Consider the following 20,852-nt stretch of genomic DNA (forward strand, 5'->3'; position numbering starts at 1 on the left):
AAATTTTAAAATATCACAAAGAGCCAGCTATCTTGTTCTGTTGAAAATGAGACATCTAGTTTTAATCCTGGGGTTTTTATCAAGTTTTCCACTATCTGGCTTGCCTATACTATTTTTAATTTTTGGAAAAAGTGGTAAAAAGGGATTTGCTTTTCCTTTAAATTTACATCTGCTACTTATAAAGTGGAGGGAAAAATTATGCCTCAGTTTGATTAATTGGCGATGAAGACGGCTTGTTAGAAATCTTTGCCTGTGATTCGTCTTTGTATGAAAGGAAACTGATTTGGAGCCAAGTTACCAGCAGGAAGTGAATGCACTTTACTGTTATACTTATTTAGGGATAAGGGTTGGATTGAAGCCACCTATGGAAAAGCTACCATACATGGTTTGTGATGAGAGAGAGCATTGAAGATGAAAACAGAAAGTTGCATCCTACCGAGAAGGTGAATGTGCAGCCCAGGACAGAAAGGGGAAAAAAACATTTTTTTGACTTACTGCCTGCTAGGTAGCAGATATTTTTATATACACTAATCCACTTGATCTGAAGTTAAACACTCTAAAACACCAAGAAAATAATACCATGTATAAAAACATGGTAGTATAATTAACTTAAGAGTATGGTTCTGGAGACTACTCGAGTTAGAATCTTTGTCATATACTAGTTATGTGATGTTGGACAGAATACTTTCTTTTATGTGCCTTCCTTATTTGTAAAATAATAACATCAATAAGTCTTACAAGGGTTAAAAGAGTTATTATTTGTAGGACTTCTGGACAATGGTGAATATATAAGTATTGGGTGAATGTTTGCTACCACCATTAATAAAGGATAAAGATTTAATATCATGAAGCACTGCCTCATACCTCATTATAATTTTAAAAGATGTTATTTAAGCATAATTTGGAAAGCAAATGTTGTATCTGACTTAATAATATTAGTACCAATATTATTAATTAGTAACTAATATTACTATTAATAAAAATTTTTCTTTCATAAAATATTTATAAAACTGTTTTCAATATTACAAAACAAAGGTTTGCTATTAATTGATTACATGTTATAGCAAGGTAATACAGGTCATGTTGATGATATACCTAAACAACTGACTAAAATTTAATTGCTTTCTTACCTGGTTTTCAGTTTGCCTCCTGATCTCTAGTGCATGGAGTTTTAGGACATTCAGATTCCTGTAAAAGGGAAATGGATTCCTTTGTCATATCATTGTTTCCAGGTGTTTTGACTTTATAGTTAAGGCCTGGGAATCTACATTATTAAAAGTTTCTAAAGATTGAATAGCAGTAAGTTAGGAGATAAGATATTTTAAAAAATAAAGATACATGAGGGCACCTGAGGGGCTCAGTTGTTAAGCATGTGCCTTCAGCCCAGATCATGATCCCAGAGTCCTGGCATCGAGCCCCACATCAGGCTTCCTGCTAGGCGGGAAGCCTGCTTCTCCCTTTCCCATTCCTGGTGCTTGTGTTCCTGCTCTCGCTGTCTTTCTCTCTCTGTCAAATAAATAAAATCTTAAAATAAATAAATAAAGCTACATGAGAAGAGTTTGCAGATGGATTTCAGAAAGTCTTGAGGCAATAGTTCTGCCTGTAGACATTGAAATACAACTAGAAACTGTATGATAGATACAAGTCATAAAGCCATATCTAAGTGTGCAGTGTAAGAGTTTCCATTCTATAAGTTGTTTCAACTCTATAAGAAATTATGTTCTATTCTATGATTAAATGCCTTTGAGTACCAATGAATAATTAATTTCTCTTTTGTTCTGTTGTTTCCATATATCATATGAAAATATTTGTTTTCATACATTTCAGGTTTATATTCTTTTATTTGTAGACAATCCTTTTTAAAAGTTTTTATGCCCTATGTATGATTTCTAAAATGGGTCAAGAATGACAAGTACAAATAATTTGAAATATCTTTTGCTTTTGATGTTGAATAACTGCTGACGTCCTATTTTATTAATAGATTTTATTTTAAATGTGGAAATTCATGGCTTTGTAGTAGATGAAAATGGGATCTCAATTTTTTATAAGCAACTTCGTTTTCCATTTATAATAGAATAGTAAGTAGGCAATGAATTGTTATTAAATTTCTTCAGTATAGCTGGTATTTAGCACATTGGAACATTTATAACTTGCTTCTTTAATTATTCTGTAATATTTCATGCATATAGATTAAATTGTTAACTACGTAAAAAGAGATAATAATTATTTTAATAACAATAATATATGAGTTGATGTTTTTCTTGACTATGCGGCAGGATAGAAAAGAAATGGATTTAAAACCTTTAATGAAAAATTATATCTGTATTTAATATTCTTTTGCTTGTGCACTAGTAATTACATTCATTAAAATTTTAATTTTGAGCAATATTGCCTAGATAAAATTAAGTAAACATCTCCTGTTGGTATCTGTTTATATACTGAACATCATTACCTTTTAGCCTTCATTTCTTGCAATCTACATTCAATTATAATTATTTTTTCTCAATTAACGTTTACCCATTTTGTAATAACACTGCAAGTTCTACAAAATCATATAGGGGTACAAGAAAATGTGAAATATTATTGTACATGTAAAATAAGTCTTATATAGTCATCTAAGTTTCGAGTTTATAACAATAGTCTTCTTTAAAACATTTAAATTAGTATTCCTTGAGGTATATAGCTATGGAACAGGTAGCTGTTTTAGATAAACATTTATATCATTTGCCACACTCAATCAGTATTTTTGCTACCATACAGATAAATTTTGATGTATAATTTTTGATATTTCATTCAGTAATTGCTGAAATAGCTTCTTTTTATCCATGGAGTTGAGGTCGAGTGATGATTCCAAGGAAACACGGTGCATCTTTAAAGATGAATTTACCTCAGTTTTTTTAACCTATATGAAAGAAGGAATTGAATATTTTACGGTTTCTTCCAGAATCTTCCCCGTGTTGCTTGGACACTGACAGCTTTATTATAGATTGTACATTCTGTACTCTGATGATATATGTGATGAAAGGAAAATAAAAAACACAAGATGAGAGGAAAAAAGAGATTTAGAGGGTGGAAGAGCATCCAATAATCATAATAATTAAAGTTGGATATTTCTTGTGACTTTTAAAATTCAGGTTAATATGGAGGAAACAATTAAAAAAATGAAATGAAAAGATGAGAGATTTACCTCTCCTAAGGCAGATTGGTTCATACTGACTGAATTTTTCCATCCAATTCTGATTTTACTTTTACTATCCAGTTATAATGAGTACCATCTTTAAGGAGATATCTGCATTTTGCTTCTATTTTCAATATGTTCATTTTTAGTCAGTACAGCAGTCATAATTGTGTGGCAGTCTAAATGAAATATGAGACTTCCCAGTAATTGATCATATTTACCATAGTTACTTACTTATCATATTATCATTTTGCTTTTCTGAAAAGTCTACAGCATATTAAGTTTGATTTTGTCTAACATAAGAAATTAGAGCTTTGAGATGAGCAATATGTGTCTGTTTCCACTTTGACATGATTCTGAATATCAGTCAAAATGGATGTTGTGATATATTTGTAGATGGGCCATTCCCAAATCAACAAGGTGAATATGTTAGTCATGGATAATATAATCATAACCCAGAAATTAATATAAAGCATTTTCCAGTCAAGATGAGTGGCTTTTTATAAGTTAGAGAAGCGAAGGAGGGAAAAAGGCAGATCCTTAGAGAAGCATTTTCCATGCCAGTATAATGTCTTATTTTTTGTTCCTTTTTTTCCTCTATCAAGTTTATAATATCTGAGCAGTTAATTTCAAAATATCCAAGTATCCAAGATATAGTTACATCTATATTTTAGGTATTGCAGAAGTGCTTGTAAGATTTTGAAAGCCCTCATTTTATGTCCGCAACTCAGGCAATGGAGAAGGGGATATTACCACTGCCTTAGAAAGCAGATGACAGAACCCAGTAGGAGAAAAAAACAAAAAAACAAAAAAACAAAAAAAAAAATTGTCCCACTACTTCAGCTTCTATGACAAAGGTGAAGAATATACAGAAGCTTGAATTTTGAGTAGCTAGATGAATAACACTTATAAATTCCATTTGTTTACTTAACATTTGTTTTATTTTTAATACTTATTTCAGAGTGCCCTAAATATTTTATTTTATGAGGAATAGGGACAAATACCCATTCAGAAGACTATAGACAAGTATTGTTAGAAATTATAAATATAGCTGTCATAGGTTTATAAAAATCTAGATTAAGATATAATTAAAAAAAAACCAAGAAGTGATGTTACAAAGTCAGTGGTTGGATTGTGGAAGAAAAAGATGAGCGATGAGCTAAATGCAAGCAAAAGATGACAGAGATAAGGCAGTTCCATGAGAGAAAAATTATAATGGATTTCATTTTTAATACATAATATTGACATGATAAATCACTGAGGTAAATATATAGAGAAGATCGTTAAGATAATTGGGCTCAGGAGAGATGTGTACATTCTGGTTTCACACATATCCTGCCTACACATGAATGACACAAATGGCATATCCACATGCATATGTGAGAACATGTATGTACACATATACGCACGTTCACACATGTGAGAGGAGGCATCAGTCTATGGGTATGTATGTTTGTAGGCATTAATATGTCTCATGAATAGAGATGAAGAGACGCTGCAAAGTTTTTACGATCTCTGAAAAAAGAAATATAGCTCAAGACATAGAGTGCTGAAGACAGCCTCAAAGTATGTACCTTTTGAAGGTGTGCAGGGGACAAATGGAGTGGGAGAGGAGGTATGTGATGATATGGAAGGAAGATTAGTATAGTGCAGCTGTCCAGTCTTGTAGAAACAAAATGAGGAGAAATTTTCAAAAACGCTAAATGCGTTAAAGTAAGAATTCACTGGAGCCTTTGTCACCACTGTTAGAGTCAACCACCGAGAGTCTGGTTACAGCGGATGAGGGAACGGGCTGGGAGGAATGGGGTGAGCTGGTGTGCATTATCAGTTTAAAAGTTTGCCAGTGAAAGAAATGACTGAAAAAGTAGCTTTAAGTTTTTTCCTCAGGTTTTTGTGTTTATATTTTATGATTGCTATTTCAGAGGAAATAGTATATAAACTTCTTGAAATAGCCACTAATCTGAAAACTTCAGATAAATAATTGAACAGTTTACACAAAAATTAGGAGCTATAGCCAACCTCGCTTGGATTTGTCACATACTCCCTTGTTCATGTGGCTGTAGAGTCCACAGATGTCTCGAGGCTCAGGTTTCTCATGTATCAGACAGTAAATATGTCCTACTTTATTGTAGAACACGATAAAAATTAATTCCATAGATGAAGTTCAACATTAAAATGAACTACATTGGTAACAAGGAAATATATTTATCACATGGAATCTACAATTTTGAGGAGTTAGTGCAGAAGTAGGGAAAGGGAGATATGGTTAAAGGAGGATATTCTTAAGTTAGAGTAAGCATGACTCAGTTGTAGGAAAGGAATGAAGAGTCTATGAATTGGAAAGATTACATCTTCAAGACTTAGATGGATTTTTTTTTTTTTTTTTTAAGAGAAAGACTGCACACCTGTGAGCAGGGAGAAGAGCAGATAGAGAGGGAGAGAGAAAATCTCTGAAGGTGATGGAGAAACTCCCTGTAATCATCAGTTTACATAACTGATGTAAACACCAGAAGTGCTGATGAACAGTAAAATGGCCAGATTTAAGTTTTAGTAGTGTCTACCCTTTGGAGATACTAATTTAAAGAATGAAAAATAGAGAATATTGAAGGAAAAAAAATACTAAATGACTTGGTAACCAGCAAGCTGAGTAGACTCTGCTCGTCATGACTCCATTGCCTTTTTTAAATTTTAATTTTAATTTTAAATATTTTATTTATTCATTTGAGAGAGAGAGTACAACTGAGCAGGGCAGGGAGGAGCAGAGTGAGAGGAAGAAGCAGGCTCCCCATTGAGCAAGGAGCCCAATATGGGACTGCGTCCCGGGACCCCAGAATCGTGACCTGGGCTGAAAGCAGACACTTAACTGACTGAGCCACCCAGGTGCCCATGTCGCCATTTTTAAAAAAGAAGTTACTATTAAACTGTTTGTTTAAACTCAATATTTGTTGACTAAACATATATCTATCTCTGTATCTCTGCATTTGCTTTTATGTCTTTTTATCTGTAACTGTGTCTACTAACATTTACTATTTATTTCATTCTAGAGCATTTTTTTTTCTCAGTTGATTCTGTTTTCCATATATAAACTTCTCTTCAGCTGATGTTAAATTGAGGCATTTCAACTGAGGGAGATACTTGACTTTTTTAGTTATAACAGGCTGGAAGGAACAGCTTAATTCAGCATATTGATTTTTTACTTAGATGGGCCCTTTTTTTACATGTCCATTAACTTAAGTCTAATTTTGCAAAGGATTTACATTGAATTTTTTTTTCCCCCCTCACTGTGTATCCTCCAGTAGTGGTACATATTAATTTATCTTGTTTTCTTTTTATTCTGCACATAACATGATTTATTTTTATTTTAAAAACTTTTAGCTTGCATCCTGAAATTAGAACTCTTACTAGAACCTGGAAGGATAATGTTCTATTTATTTTATCACATTTATAACTAGCCTCAAAATCATCACTTGTATGAATTATTCTGTCAGTTGTATGAGATTTAGTATTAACTTGATGGACTATTCTTACTCTGTTACTCCTAGATTTTGATTATGAACACATCAAAAGAAAAGTCCTACTAATTTTAGTATTAAATTTTTATTTAAAATGCATCATATTTAGGAGTAGCTTTTATGACCTAAATTAAGTCTATTTTAATCTTATCTCTATTTCTGACACAAAATTAATTCATAAGAGAATTGGTAAGTTCCCTAAGGGCAAAACAAATGAATCATGAAATATACCACACTCTTTAAAATTTCTCACAGTTACAAAGTTGTTAAATTTGTGGGACAGCTATTCACTTTACTTTGTAATAAGCTTAGTAAAAGTTACATGCCCTGCCCCTACCACCCCGCCAGACAAAATATTCTTTGCAGGAGTATGGGGTCATGAGTGAGGGGAAGAAGTTCAAAGAGGGTAAAGGAGGTAACTGTGACATATTCTAAGCTGATTCATGTGAGTTGGGTATGGGATGTGTGTTAGGGCAATAGCTTAAGTGTGTCTATATTAAGTCTTTGTGAATTACCAGAAAGAGTCTTTGCTTCTTTCTTAGGTTAATCAGTTTCTCCAGTGGGATGATTGGGTAGTTGGTTCATTTTTTTCTGTTACTTTTTACTTGAAAAGTTAATTCTTTTCGGAGAAGAGGTAAGTTTCTTGTTGCAGTAGAAAGTGATTTTATCTAAGATGTTTATTCTGGACAATGATGATTTAAATATTATTTCCTTTTGTGGCAAAAAGGATACCAGTTTTAACAGTTGTATAGGGTTGCATGAGGTGTTGTGATTTTTGGTAAAGAAAATACTCTGTCTATATTCTATGTTGAGAAATAAAGTAAAGGAATTGGTTTCACATTACAAGTAATTGTTTTCCATGAACTCCTTCTCGTCTGCTGTTTAACACTGAATTTTTTTCTTCTGTCTCTGCTGTACTTGCTTTTTCGTGTCCCCTCGCCTTTCAACATAAGCTTATATTATACACTTACACTGTAAAAGTAGCATTTTAATGTGCTTTTGGTACTGTTACAGTCCTTTATTTCCTTATTAATTAAGCAGAAATAAATCATGGCAAGCTCTGCCTGTTCTTTTCTCTTAAAATATTTATTTTTCCTAATTATTATGAAAGGCCTGACTTCCTTTGATATTGTGGAACTTGTTATTGCTGGAAATGGGGAAGGCATTAAGTTATGGCATTGTTGACAAAATGTCAGAAGTAGCCATATTTGGATGAAAAGTTTTCAACATGCTTGGATGGTGCTAAGTATCAAAAGCCAAGAACCTCTGCAGCTTCTTCTGTTTAGAGCATAGGAATCAACTTTCATTTATCTCTCTCCCTCAGCATCCCATCCTCATCCAGTCCACCATTAAATCCTATCCACTTGACCATCACAGCATACCCCAAATCTGTCCACTTATCTCCATGTCCTCCACCATCACTCCCAGTCAGGTCACAGTCATCTTGTGCCAGTCCTCCTTGTAACTGGGCTCTCACTGCTTTCCACTCAAAATCTTTATTTTTAGCCCCCAATTTTTTTCACAGCAGCTGTGAATGTAGTAAATTGTTAATCATTCATAGTGCCTACCTCTAAAAGATTATAGGTACTTCCTTACCTCCCTCTTTAGACATTGCCATGTACTTGCTTTGGCTCTTCAGATGTGAATAAGGGTGGTGTGTGTCACCTTTGAGAGGAAGCTTTTAAAGACGCCATGTAGGGGTACCATTGCTGTTTTTCCTTGGCAGCCGGAAAGACGATGCCCTGGACAGAGCTTGTTCCTTCAGTCTGGATCTCAGAGTAAAGAAGACGTGTAGTGCAGGACCACAGTGAACCCATAGTGGATATAGAACTGAAACAGGTTTTGCAAAATGAGTAATTCTCTTCTAATCCTGCGGTTTACTACATCTAGAAGCAACTGAAAAGTTCTCACCATGGCCTTTAAGACTGTATTATATGGACCCTGCCTACTCTCAGATTTTCTCTTACACATTTCTGTGTTCAAGCACAGTGACATTCATCACCATCCCAGAGCCAGCCAGTCTCATCCCTGCCTTGTGGCCTTTGCAGTTCTCTCCTTACCATCGTGTCCTTCCCACATGCTTATCTCTCTCCATCCCATCCTGATTTCTTCTCATCATTCTTTACCATCTGAATGTATTTGCCAGTTGATTATTTTCTTTTTCCTTCATCTAGAATCTAACTCCCTGTTAGTGTGTCTTGTATTTGCCCTGCTTGGAACAAGGCTTGCCCTGCATAAGCACTGAAGAAATGTTTTAAATGAGTAAATGAGTCTCATGCCCTCTGCCAGGTCAAATTTGATGCTAGTAAAAACGCTATTATTCTCCATCTCTTAGCTCCTTTTCTATGGCATTTCTTTTTCAATGAATGTCTTTTAACATGTCTTAAATTAGAAGATATTACCCAGTCTTAAAAAACTTCACTGCAGCCACAACTTTATTTTAACACATTATATACTGAAATTGCTTGTTCTTATAGTTTCCCCACTGGTTTATGTGTTCATTACAGGGGGAATAAGAGCACAGTACGGGGGTGAACTGTCCAGTGTGGTGAAGCCATAATGCTCAGGTTCAAGTCTTGGCTCTACTATTTATCAGCTGGGTGTCCTTGGGCAATTTTCTCAATCCCTTTGAGACTCAGTTCCCCCATCTGCGACACAATTTGAGTAGTGACAGCATGTTCCTTAAAGGTTACTACAAAGATTTAAGAGTTTTATTTGTAAGCACTGTGTTTTCAAAAGTGCTCTCATGTAGTCAATAAATCTTGATAAAAAAATTAGATCCCGTCATATTTATTTTATTTCTACAAACCCTGGCCCTTAATTGTTGAATAAATGCTGCTTGAAATAAACTGATCACAGGTTCAGTTTGTAGGTCTTTAGTTAGAAACTTTGATTTTCCTAGTGATAAATTGATTGTGTTTCCATTCACATGTCAGTGATCCACATTGTATTGCAAGGACAACTGAACTAAAATGAGATGGGGAGAATTTGAACTTTATAGAATGTTTTGGAGGTAGAGCTGGTATGGCATGCTAATGAGCAGAACATGGAATATAAGAGAAAAAAGTATCAGTTTATCAAAGTATCATAGAATTATAGTCTCTTATCCCAGGTATTTGGATGATGATACCTTAGACTGAAAAGGGGATTAAGGGGGGCTACCATGTTTGGAAGTTGAGGAATAATATAATTCTCTTTTGAAAGTATCAACTGTGAGATATCTATCTGACTTCCATGTGGAGATAGTGTAGGCTATTATGGACTATTGTACATAGAGTCCTGAACTTAGCAGAGAAGTTAGAGCATCAAAGTCCATGAAAAAAAGATGATATGATCTTGGAAAAGAATCAATTTAAAAGAGCTCTGAGTGAAATTCTGAGCTGTCAGCAGTTATACATTTAAAGGCCAAGTGGAGAAGGTATAAGACTTGAAAGAATTGTCAATGATGTTTAGGGAGTGGGTGTTAAAGAGTTGTATATGATTTTGCAATCACCTTCAAGGAGTTAACAGTCTGAAATGGAGCTCACCTCCAAATCGTAAATATTTTGAGAATGTATAACATCTAAGATATGCAAATAGCACTAACTTGTGAACTAAATTTTTTTCTTTTCCTCCTTCATTAGTATTCAACAATATAACTTTTCAAAGTAGAGAAAGTTCTTAAAATTTAATTCACATGAATTTTAATTGGTAAAACACTTTTATAAGTGTTTTGAAAGTTCTACAGTTTGTGTTAGTATACAACATTGGTTTTCAGTGAGTTAAATCAGGGCAATAGTAATTATTTTTCCATACAATAATAAAAAAAAAAATCCTATTTCTAGAAAAAAGAAGCCCTGGATGCTGCATGCTCCTTGCTTATTTTCCAGGCCATCACTTTCCATTTTTATAGCCTTTAGTGCTCTCATTCTTAGCTAAAATTGTGTCATGTCTATCAAGTGTAATTTCCATATCTTTAACTTCCCACTTCTGTAATCAGTCTCCTGTGAATTTTTCAATTTCAATTAAGGTCATTGTGGTCCGGATCACATCCAATTTACTGCAAATGTCTCCTGCATCCTTTCCATGTAAGTCTGACATGTTGAAGATGCCAGTTCCTTGCCATTTTAGGAAAAAGATCTTAAGTGTTGAATTGCCTTTAATTTTTCTTTTTGATTTATAAAAATTTCATGACATTCAAAATTATGAATGGTTTGCTTTATTCTATTTATTTTTACATGTTTCACTTTTTCTTAACAATGATTTCATAGATTCATAATAGAAAATGTTTGAAGGTCTGTAGAGAAAACTAAATTTTAGTTATTTAAAAACAAATATTCCCTTTGATATTATTGTGGGTGTGAATCAATTCTTATAATTAAGGATTGTGAATAGTGGTCTTCATTCTACTCTGAACCACCCTTGCAAGCCTGGTGTAATCTCAGAATTAATAGAAGCATTTTGTTATTTTTCTAAAGAACCAGGGTATAAGATATTTAATATTTTTGGAATGCTTTTTTTTTTTTTTTCGTAACTGTGGTCATAAAGGCAATTAAACCTGCCTAAATTAAGCAATCCTGTCTCTTTGCAAGGTTATTATGTCAAATAGGAAATCTCTTAAGTAAATTTGTTAAGGATTAGATGCCTGGAGGGAATATTTTAAACTGTCGAATTAAGCTTTCTCCCAGGAGCTATAGGAAAAGTCAAATGAGTAAGTGTCTTTTTATTTATAAATCAAAATCTCTAAATAGAATTTCATTCTTTTTTACCATCCAGCAGAGTTTCTGATATAGAAAGATTTTATAGACAATTATGAAACGTAGTACTAAGAGAATCATAAGCATGAAACTTAACATTAGACTTTATGATATTGACTCTATTTATGTTAAGTGCATAAATTTAGTGGAAAACTAAACTATCAAGTCACTTTTGTATTTAATTTAATTTAATTTAATTTAGAGAGAGTGCACATGCAAGTCGGGGGAGGGACAGAGGGAGAGGAAGAGAATCTCAGGCTAACTCCATGCTGAGCACAGAGCTGACCTGGGGTTCGATCTCATGATGCTGAGATCATGACCTGAGCTGAAACCAAGAGTCAGAAGCCAACTGACTGGGCCACCGAGGTGCCCCATCAAGTTGCTTTTATTTATTTATTTTTTTAAATTTATTTTTAAAGATTTTATTTATTTATTTTAGAGAGGATGCAAGAGAGCACAAACGGGGAGCAGTAGAGGAATAAGGAAAAACAGACTCCCCACTGAACAGAGAACCCGACCTGGGACTGGATCCCAGGGACCCAAGATAATGACCTGAGCCAAAGGCAGACACTTAACCAAATGAGCCACCCAGATGCCCCAAGTCACTTTTACAGTAGGAGACTGGTATCCATAGATAAAAATTTGTCAGTTATTTAGGGTATTATTATTTTTTCAGATTAATTTAAATGAGAACAAAGTCAATAATGTAGCTTTTTTTTTTTTTTTAAGATTTTATTTATTTAACAGAGGGAGAGAGATCACAAGTAGGCAGAGCAGCAGGCAGGGAGAGAAGGGGAAGCAGGCTCCCTGCTGAGCAGAGAGCCCGATGTGGGGCTTGATCCCAGGACCCTGAGGTCATGACCTGGGCCAAAGGCAGAGACTTAACCCACCAAGCCACCCAGGCGCCCCAATAATGTAGCATTTCTAAGAGACAACTTATTATTTAGGGATTTTAACCTACAGATTGATCTTGAAATCTATCTAGGCCATAATGAAGGCAAATAGCTCTAAGATTAAAGGAAGTATGTCAGCTTTGCTCATTGTTACATCTCCAGGATCTAACACAGAGCCTAGCGTATGGAAAGTATACAAAATATATTTGTTGAATAAAGAGAGAAGTGCATATGTACACACTCACCTACACACACTTTATGTAATTATTCTCCTTCTACAAAGTTGTGTCAAAGACCCTCAGTTGGCTTCACTATTACTTTCATCAGAGCTAGCCATAATCCTGGGGAGAACGTATGCCTCATCTTTCCTCACTTACTAATTCCAACCATAACACTACAAATTGCCCAAGAAACCAGTCCCAAGTGGAATTGGAATTGGAATTCATTATCCATTAAAACAATAATCATTTCTTGGATGATAATGCCTCAAAATAATGCCTTGTTTCCCTTAATCATCACAAAAAGTCAAAGGAGTTTTATCCTGGACTTTTATGCTCATATTCATGCCATATAAACTGACCTAATTTCACACCTTTTCCTAGCCTCTCAAACTTCTAATGTGCTCTCTAGAAACTCAGATTTCCTTGTATTCTAAGTTCTTCTTTGAGTAGTAACTTCCCTTCCCATAAATTACTTAGACTAAGGTTTGTAGAGACTCCCCGTGTGGCTCATTGCCAGCCTAGGGCCATTGTTACCACCCCCTTCCTGAGCAAGCTCCTGCTCCTTTGACATGCACAACACCATAGTCTGTCTTCAACTACCACTTTGTTAAAGTTATCCTTACTCCTTCCACACTGTATTTGTATCCTTTCTCCACTTTTCTTACATCTATTTAAATTAGGACTTTAGGTATGGTCAAATCCAAAATTCTGTCTTGCAGTCCACAACCTACTCCACCTCAAAAATATCCAGTTGATCACTCTGCATTCTTGAGACCTTTCTTCACTTTGTTCTGAGAGATCACCAACCCCTCTTCTACCTCACCAGTGGTTTCTTTCTGGACTTTTAGTGATGTCATTATCTCTTCTTATGCTTTAAATATTACCATGTCTAATGACTTAGAACTTGGACTTCATGTCATTTCTGTCCAAATCTATTCTGTAAGTCATCTAGCCTCATACTTTGAATATAATTTGAAGGTTAATGACTCCTAAATTTACATCTCAAGACAGAGCTTTTTTCCCAAAGTCCATACTGATATATTCAATTTTGAACTTGATATCTTCTTTTGTTGTCCAGTAAGCATCTCAGCCACAACAGGTCCAAGGCTAGTTTGTTGAAATATTGTCCCTCACTACTCCCCATCTTAATCAAGTGTACCACCTTCACCTGGTCCCTTGGGAAAACACCTCAGTGACCATCTTGAATCTCTTCTTTATCTCATTCCTTAAATCTAATCCACCAGCAGCTTCTATTCTTTCCTTAAAACATTCCCCCAGTCTTTTTGTTTTTCATCACTTCCATAGCTCTCATGCTTTTCCATGCCATCATCATTAACTGTTTGGACTATTACAAAGTTCACTCTACTAGACTCACTGTTGCCATTCTCACACCAATTTATTTACCATTGGGTGGTCAAAGTAATGCTTTTAAAATGCAAGTGGTTTATCACTTACCATGGTTTTTTATAATAAAAATTGTAGTAGAGTTCTAAATCCTTGTGATGTTAGAAGTTCTTATGTAATCTTATTCTGGCTATGTCCTCTATCATGATGCTCAACTTCTTCACTAGTTTACATTGTTTACTTCGTCATATTTCCAACAAGCCAATTGTACTTCCATATCAGGGTCTCTGGTGGCTAAAACTCTTACCCACAGAAATCTTCATGACTCATTCTCTCAGTTTATTCTTATGCCTACACCCTTCTTCTCTGAACACTCTAACTAAAATAGTAACACCTATCACCAACACCTCGCTTACTCACTTTTATTTTATTTTTATAATCACTCTCCATGTAGTTCACCTGATTTGTCCTTTGCTGCAACCCCTACACAAAGAAAAATGCTCCAGATAAAGGAATTCAATATTTGTTATAATCATAAGTAAATGAAAATTAAATGTTTTTCATACAAGAAAGAGAAGGTTTCTTCCATAGGAATCACATGGTGAATTAGTTTTACAGTAAGTGATTTTTCTTCTGAAGCTAGTATTTGGCAAGTCTTGGTAGGAGGGACTTGAAATAACACAGGCTGCCTGCAGTGGATGTATTTAGAAATCATTAGATGTATAAAATGTTTCAATTTTTAATTGACCATCCTTAGAAAATAAAACATAACATTTAAAAATTAATCTATATGACTATTCTGTAAATATTATTGTTTTATCAAATCATTTTGTCAAAATGTGCATGACCTACATCTCTTCAACTCTCCTGAAACCTAAGTGGGTGTAAATCTATTTTGTCATGCTTTTGTGTTTAGGAGGCTGATCCAAAGGCTTTGGACCCCAGGCATTGTCTTAATTTTTTGTTTTGTTTTCAAGGATGCAAAGGCAAGAATAATTGTGTAAATAAAAATACCTTTACAGACCAGAAGGGAAATGGAATGCTGAAGAGAAATATTTCAGTCTTACATAAGTACCTGGAAAGAAACATCCACATGGTCACACACAATAGATTTTACAATTGGATCATGAATTCAACAGCCACATGGCAAGTGGCATGTTTTTCACATTGAAGAATTTATCTCCATCTATATAATGACCTTTCTATGATATGCAAGAATAACTTCATGCTTTTTTGACCCAACAGGCAGACTATTTTAAAGTGTCTGGTCTTTGGCTCATGTAGCTTTCTAAGATGCAAATGCAGTGAGCTCCCTCACATTATCTGTTTACATTTTATAAGATATGATATCTTGTAAAATACTTACGTTTGATCCAGTGTAGTTACTTGAGTATCAAACAATTGCTTACCTTTCTAGAAAATGAAGAAAATGATGTTAACACCCATATAAATGAGTAGAACAGAAATCATGTGGGTATTATTTTGGAATAAAATCAAGTTTTCTTTTTTTGAACTGATGGATGAACTCTGTTATATAATTTAGAACATGTGTTTTAGGAATTCTAGAAAACCTTATATTAGAGAGTCTAAGAGTTATTTTTCTTCTACTTGTAGCCCAGAAAGCTGGTTTCATCAGCATATTAGTTTTCTGTTGCTGTGTTAGCAAATTATCACAAGTCTAGTGGGTTAAAACAGCACCCATTTATCATCTCATCATTCTGTATACGGTCTCCTGGGGCTAAACTCAAGATGTCCACAAGACTGCCTTCCTATAAGAGGCTCTAGGAAGGAATTTTCTGTCAGACTCATTTAGGTTATCGGCAGGATTTACTTCTTTGCTCTTCTGAGATGGAGGTCTCAGTGTCCGTGCTGGATATCAGATAAGGACCAGACTTTGCTTTTTTGAGGCTGTTTGCATTTCACCCCGTGCTTTCTGTGATCTCCAAGAGCCTTCCAGTTGTGCACATTGGCCCCTACATCCGAGAGCCAGCAACTGTGTGTCTAGGCCCTCTCATACTCCGAGTGTCCCCTTCCTCCTGGAGTCCTATATCTTCTCTGTGTCTTCCACCACATCTCTCAGACGCCCTCTGGAGAAAGTTCTCTGCTTTAAGGACTCTTTCTGATTAGATTGGGCTCACCTGAATAAACCACGATACTCTCCCAGTCATGAAGGCCATCACCTTAATGTCATCTACAAAAATTCTTAACAAACTAGTGTTTAATTGAATGATCGAGGGTGAGAATTTTGGGGGATGGCCTATCACACTGAATTTGTCTTTCAAAACTAAAAGTTTTTGTCTTTCAAAACGAAAAGTCTTTCAAAACTAAAGTATACGTTTTCCAGGTTTGTTAGCTTTTAAAATTAGTATCATGAGTAAATGTATCCCATAGTTGGCTAAATTAAAAAAAAAAAACAAATGTGGACATACTCATCCTAAGATGCTTTGGCATCTTGAATGACTAAACAATACTAAATCTATTAAATTCCATTGAAGTTACAGCATTTTTTTTGGTAATGTTACATAGTAACTTCATGAGAAAATAATTTTACTTTTTCTTCTCATTGGTCTTTTCTTTCCTCTCAACTTTCTCTCTCCTCCTTTTCTGTCTTCTCTTTTTTCTTTCTCCACATTCTCTTTTTTAAAATGTTTCTTCTCTCCCAATCAATTATTATTTAAGGTCACTTTTCTTCATAGCATTTGAATTCTCCAAAGTCATATTTTATGTGATTCTTACAAGCAGTTTTTTGTGAGCTAAGCATATTTCATATCATTGCTACCATCTTGGTAAAACAGAAAATAGAGTTTTAAATTATTTTACTAAGCCCACATTTGTTGTCTGTGACAGACAGAGGTCTATAATATGTGGATCCGTTCCTGTCACAGTGTTGTATCCACTATACTATAAACTCTACCATGGTTTGACCTCTGACGAGTAAAAATAAAAGCATATTATTTGTTATTTGTGTTATTTGTTATTTTTATAACAATTTGTTATATAGTTATTTGTGTTATTAAATACTTAGACAATAAAATTTACTGAGGTGTATAAATACATCTAACAAAGATCTGAAAAAGCTTAAAATTAGCAAGATAAGATACGAGACACCATAAGTGAATTTACATAGTTAAAAGTTAATGTGATAGAAACTTTAAAATGCTATGGGAGTTTAGAGAAAGTACAAGTGTTTTATAGAAGGTAGCATGTGATCAAATTTATTAAGATGGAATAGAGCTGGGAGTGTTTGTGGAAAGTGAAGGGAACTATAAATGAAGCCGATGTTGGGGAAGTGGAAAGAAATAGTTAAGAAAGAAAATGTGAGATCAGAGTATGTATCTCCAGTAGGGTTAGAGATTTGTAATAGCTCAAATCTGTTCTTGTCAGATAACTTTGCTTTCTGTTAATAAGTAGTCACATTGACTAGTCAACTTTGAGTACATTCCAATTCCATTTCATGTCTAGTGTAGATATTTTTCTACCATGAAATAGGTATATGATGGTAGTATAAAGAGAAGGGTAGAGATGGACATGGTCACATTGTACAGTGAGCAAACTTTTAATATTCTCTGTGTTCTTTGAAGTATTCAAATTTAAGCTTGTGATCTTAGTCATTTATCTTTACTGAGTAGACCCTACTATTACCCAAATATGGTGAAGAATTCAATCTTATCTGTTTGAACAGTTCATGTAACACAGAAATCATATTAAAAAAAAAAAATAAACAACTTGAACTCTGGTGTGGAGGATCCAACTCCAGAGAGAACTAAATTGTATTATAATAGGTGAAAGGAGACCATATATTTAAAACACTTTAAACTCTAAATACATCTTCTTTAGACAAAATACCATATGTCATCTAATTTATCCATATAATTATTTTGTACATTTTGATTTCATTTGGTGTTATTTTTTGCTATATCACCCATATTTTTGGTATAATTTACATTTAAAAATGTATTTTTTTTTAAGGTTTCATTTATTTGAGAGAGAGAGAGCGTGAGTGGGGTGAGGGGTAGAGGGAAAAGCAGACTCCCTGCTGATCAGGGAGCCTGATGTGGGTGGGAGGCATCCTGGGACTCTGGAATCATGACCTGAGCTGAAGGTAGGCAGATCCTTTACCGACTGAGCCACCCGGTTGCCCCCCAAATATATGGTTTTATATTTGTCAAACACACAGAAGGGTATTATGTATGTATGTAATATATATACGGTCCACAGCCCAATCAGGATATAGAACATGTTCACCAGTGTATAGTTTTATCATGATCTTTTTAATTAACGACCCTTTCCCTGTTTTCTACCATAATACATTAGTTTTGGTTTTTCTAAAAAGTCTTCTAAAGGATAGCTTATGGTGTTAAAGGATAGCATATGGTGTGTGTTCTTTTGCATCTGACTTAATTTGCTCAATGTAGTATTTGAGATTCATTCTGATAAATAGTATCCCATTTTATGAATATACCAAAGTTTGTTTATTCATTCTCCTGCTATCAGAAGGTAAGTTCTTACCAGTTTTTGACTATTAGGGATAAAGCTGTTCTGAGCATGCTAATAAAAGTCTTTTATGAATATATGTTTTAATTTCTTTGGGGAAAATACGTAGGAGCAATTGCTGAGTATAGGTACATATATTTTTAACTTAAGAATAAACTGCCAAATGATCTCAAAAAATAGTTTTATCACTTTATACTTCCCCCACCCCAGGAATTCTCAAATGACTATTTGTTGCATATCTTTGCCAATACTTGGTTTTGTCAGTCTTTGAAAGTTTATCCATTAGAGTGACTAATTGATAATTCCGTAACAGTAAATGAAAGCTTCCATATGGCAAAACATAATGAGAAAAGTCAAAGCATTAACCACAAACTGGGAAAATATTTATGCTCTGAGTTCAGGTGGATTTTCTAATCTTTTCTGAGCTCATTGCTTTAATGTATTATTTTAATACATTAATTAAATTGTATTATTAATTTCTTGCTTTAATGTATTATTTTAATTTTCCCTGTCTAGTTCGGCAACATATCATCTTCAGTCATACAAACCAGTGTGTTTAATTTCAATTATAGCCAAAAATTAGTTTAATTTACTTCTTCTTTTAAGGAGTACTTCTGAAGAATCCTCCAATTAACTCTAATTCCATAATATTTAGATCCAAATGAACTTCCTAGTGACTATCAAAAAGCAAATGTAAAAAAAAAAAAAAAATTCCATTCTGCCTCTATGGGAACACCAGTTCCCGTAGATAAATTTCCACTGTTATAGATATATTCCCATACAATTAATGGATAATGGCAGTGGAAGGAGGAAAAATAAGATTTTGAGATTCTGTGAACATATTGCTTTTAACTCCTTATTTTCTTGGAGGAACTACAATTGTTTAAAGATCTTTGCTAACAATAGAACTATAGTTATATAGTTTACTAATAAACATATTTTTGAGGAGAAAAAGAAAAGCCTTGCTCTATCCGTAAAACAGGTACCCATTCTCTAGTTCCATAGATGATTTTTTTGTACACTTGTTTTTTGTACTTTGTTGTATGTAAATTATACCTAGACTATTTTTTTAAAATTATAATTCCAGTAAAGTCAATATACAGTAGTATTTTCAGGAATACAGTGTAGTGACTCAGCAGTTCCATATATCACTCTGTGCTCTTAAGTCTACTCTTAATTCTGTTCACCTATTTTACCCATCTCTCTTGCCCATCTCCCCTCTGGTAACCATCTGTTTGTTTTTTATAGTTAAGAGTCTGTTTTTTTGGTTTCTCTCTCTCTCTCTTTCTCTCTCTCTTTTTCCTTTGTCTAGTTTTTTTTTTTTTTTTCCAAACTTTTATTTAAATTCTGGTTAGTTAACATATAGTGTAATATTGATTTCAGGAGTAGAATCTAGTAATTCATCACTTACATATAACACCCAGTCCTCATCACAACAAGCATCTTTCTTAATGGCCATTACCTGTTTAACCCATCCCACACATTTCTCCCCTCCAGCAGCCCTCAGCTTGTCTTCTATAGGTAGGAGTCTCTTATGGTTTTCTTCCCTCTCTCTCTCTCTCTCTTTTTTTGTATGGATGATTTCTGTGAAACTTTCAGATAGTAGATCATTTCTCTATTTCAATAATTCAGAAAGTCATTCTTGACATAAGTAAAATCAGTAACGGTTATCTTAACTATTTATTTACATTGTCTTAAATATTAAAATTAAGCTAATTGTGGGTCACCCTTTAACCACGAGCAACAGAGTAAATGAATGCATTAGCATTTTAATATTCATTTATTTTGCAAAATTTTTTTTCAAAAAAATTACTTTGTGTAGATTTTTAAATATGGAAGTTTCATTGATTAAATGTATTTTCAAAATTTCATTTGGGGAGAGTCTGATTCAAGAAGAAAACTTATTTCTAATGCCAAATTCCTGAATGCAGTTTTTAAAAAATCAGATTTATTTGCACAAGTTGTAGGAGTCCAAGTCTCAGTTCCTTTTCATAAGAGAGGTTTTGTATAGACTGCTACTTGCCTACCCAGTGTCATTTTTCATTTTCTTTAAAACAGACTTCACTCTAAGTAGTTAATGATCCTTAGTAAAAACCAGAATTTCACAACTTCCTTTGCAGTGAGGAATGATCAGTAGCAAAGTGGAGGTTTTCCTTAGAGCATCCTTAAATGAGTTGGTTCACCTCAGTATTATATTCTTTTTCTTTTACTCCCTTTTATTATCTTTTTTGCTTGGAATATTGATGCATTGCATAGAAGTTCATAGGCATCTCTGACCATGAGTTAAGTGTGGAATCCAATGTCAGAGATAATGGAACAGAAAAGACCCTGTAGCTGGTATGGCAACTCTGAATTGCTTATCTCTCAAATTCCTGGACATAAAAATTAAAATAAACCACTACTTTTCTTAAACCACTTTCTCAGGTTTCTATTAGACAACATCTGCTACTCGTCATAACAGAAACGAGGTCTAT

This window comes from Martes martes, assembly GCF_963455335.1.
Source record: "Martes martes genome assembly, chromosome: 15".
NCBI classification, from domain to species: domain Eukaryota; kingdom Metazoa; phylum Chordata; class Mammalia; order Carnivora; family Mustelidae; genus Martes; species Martes martes.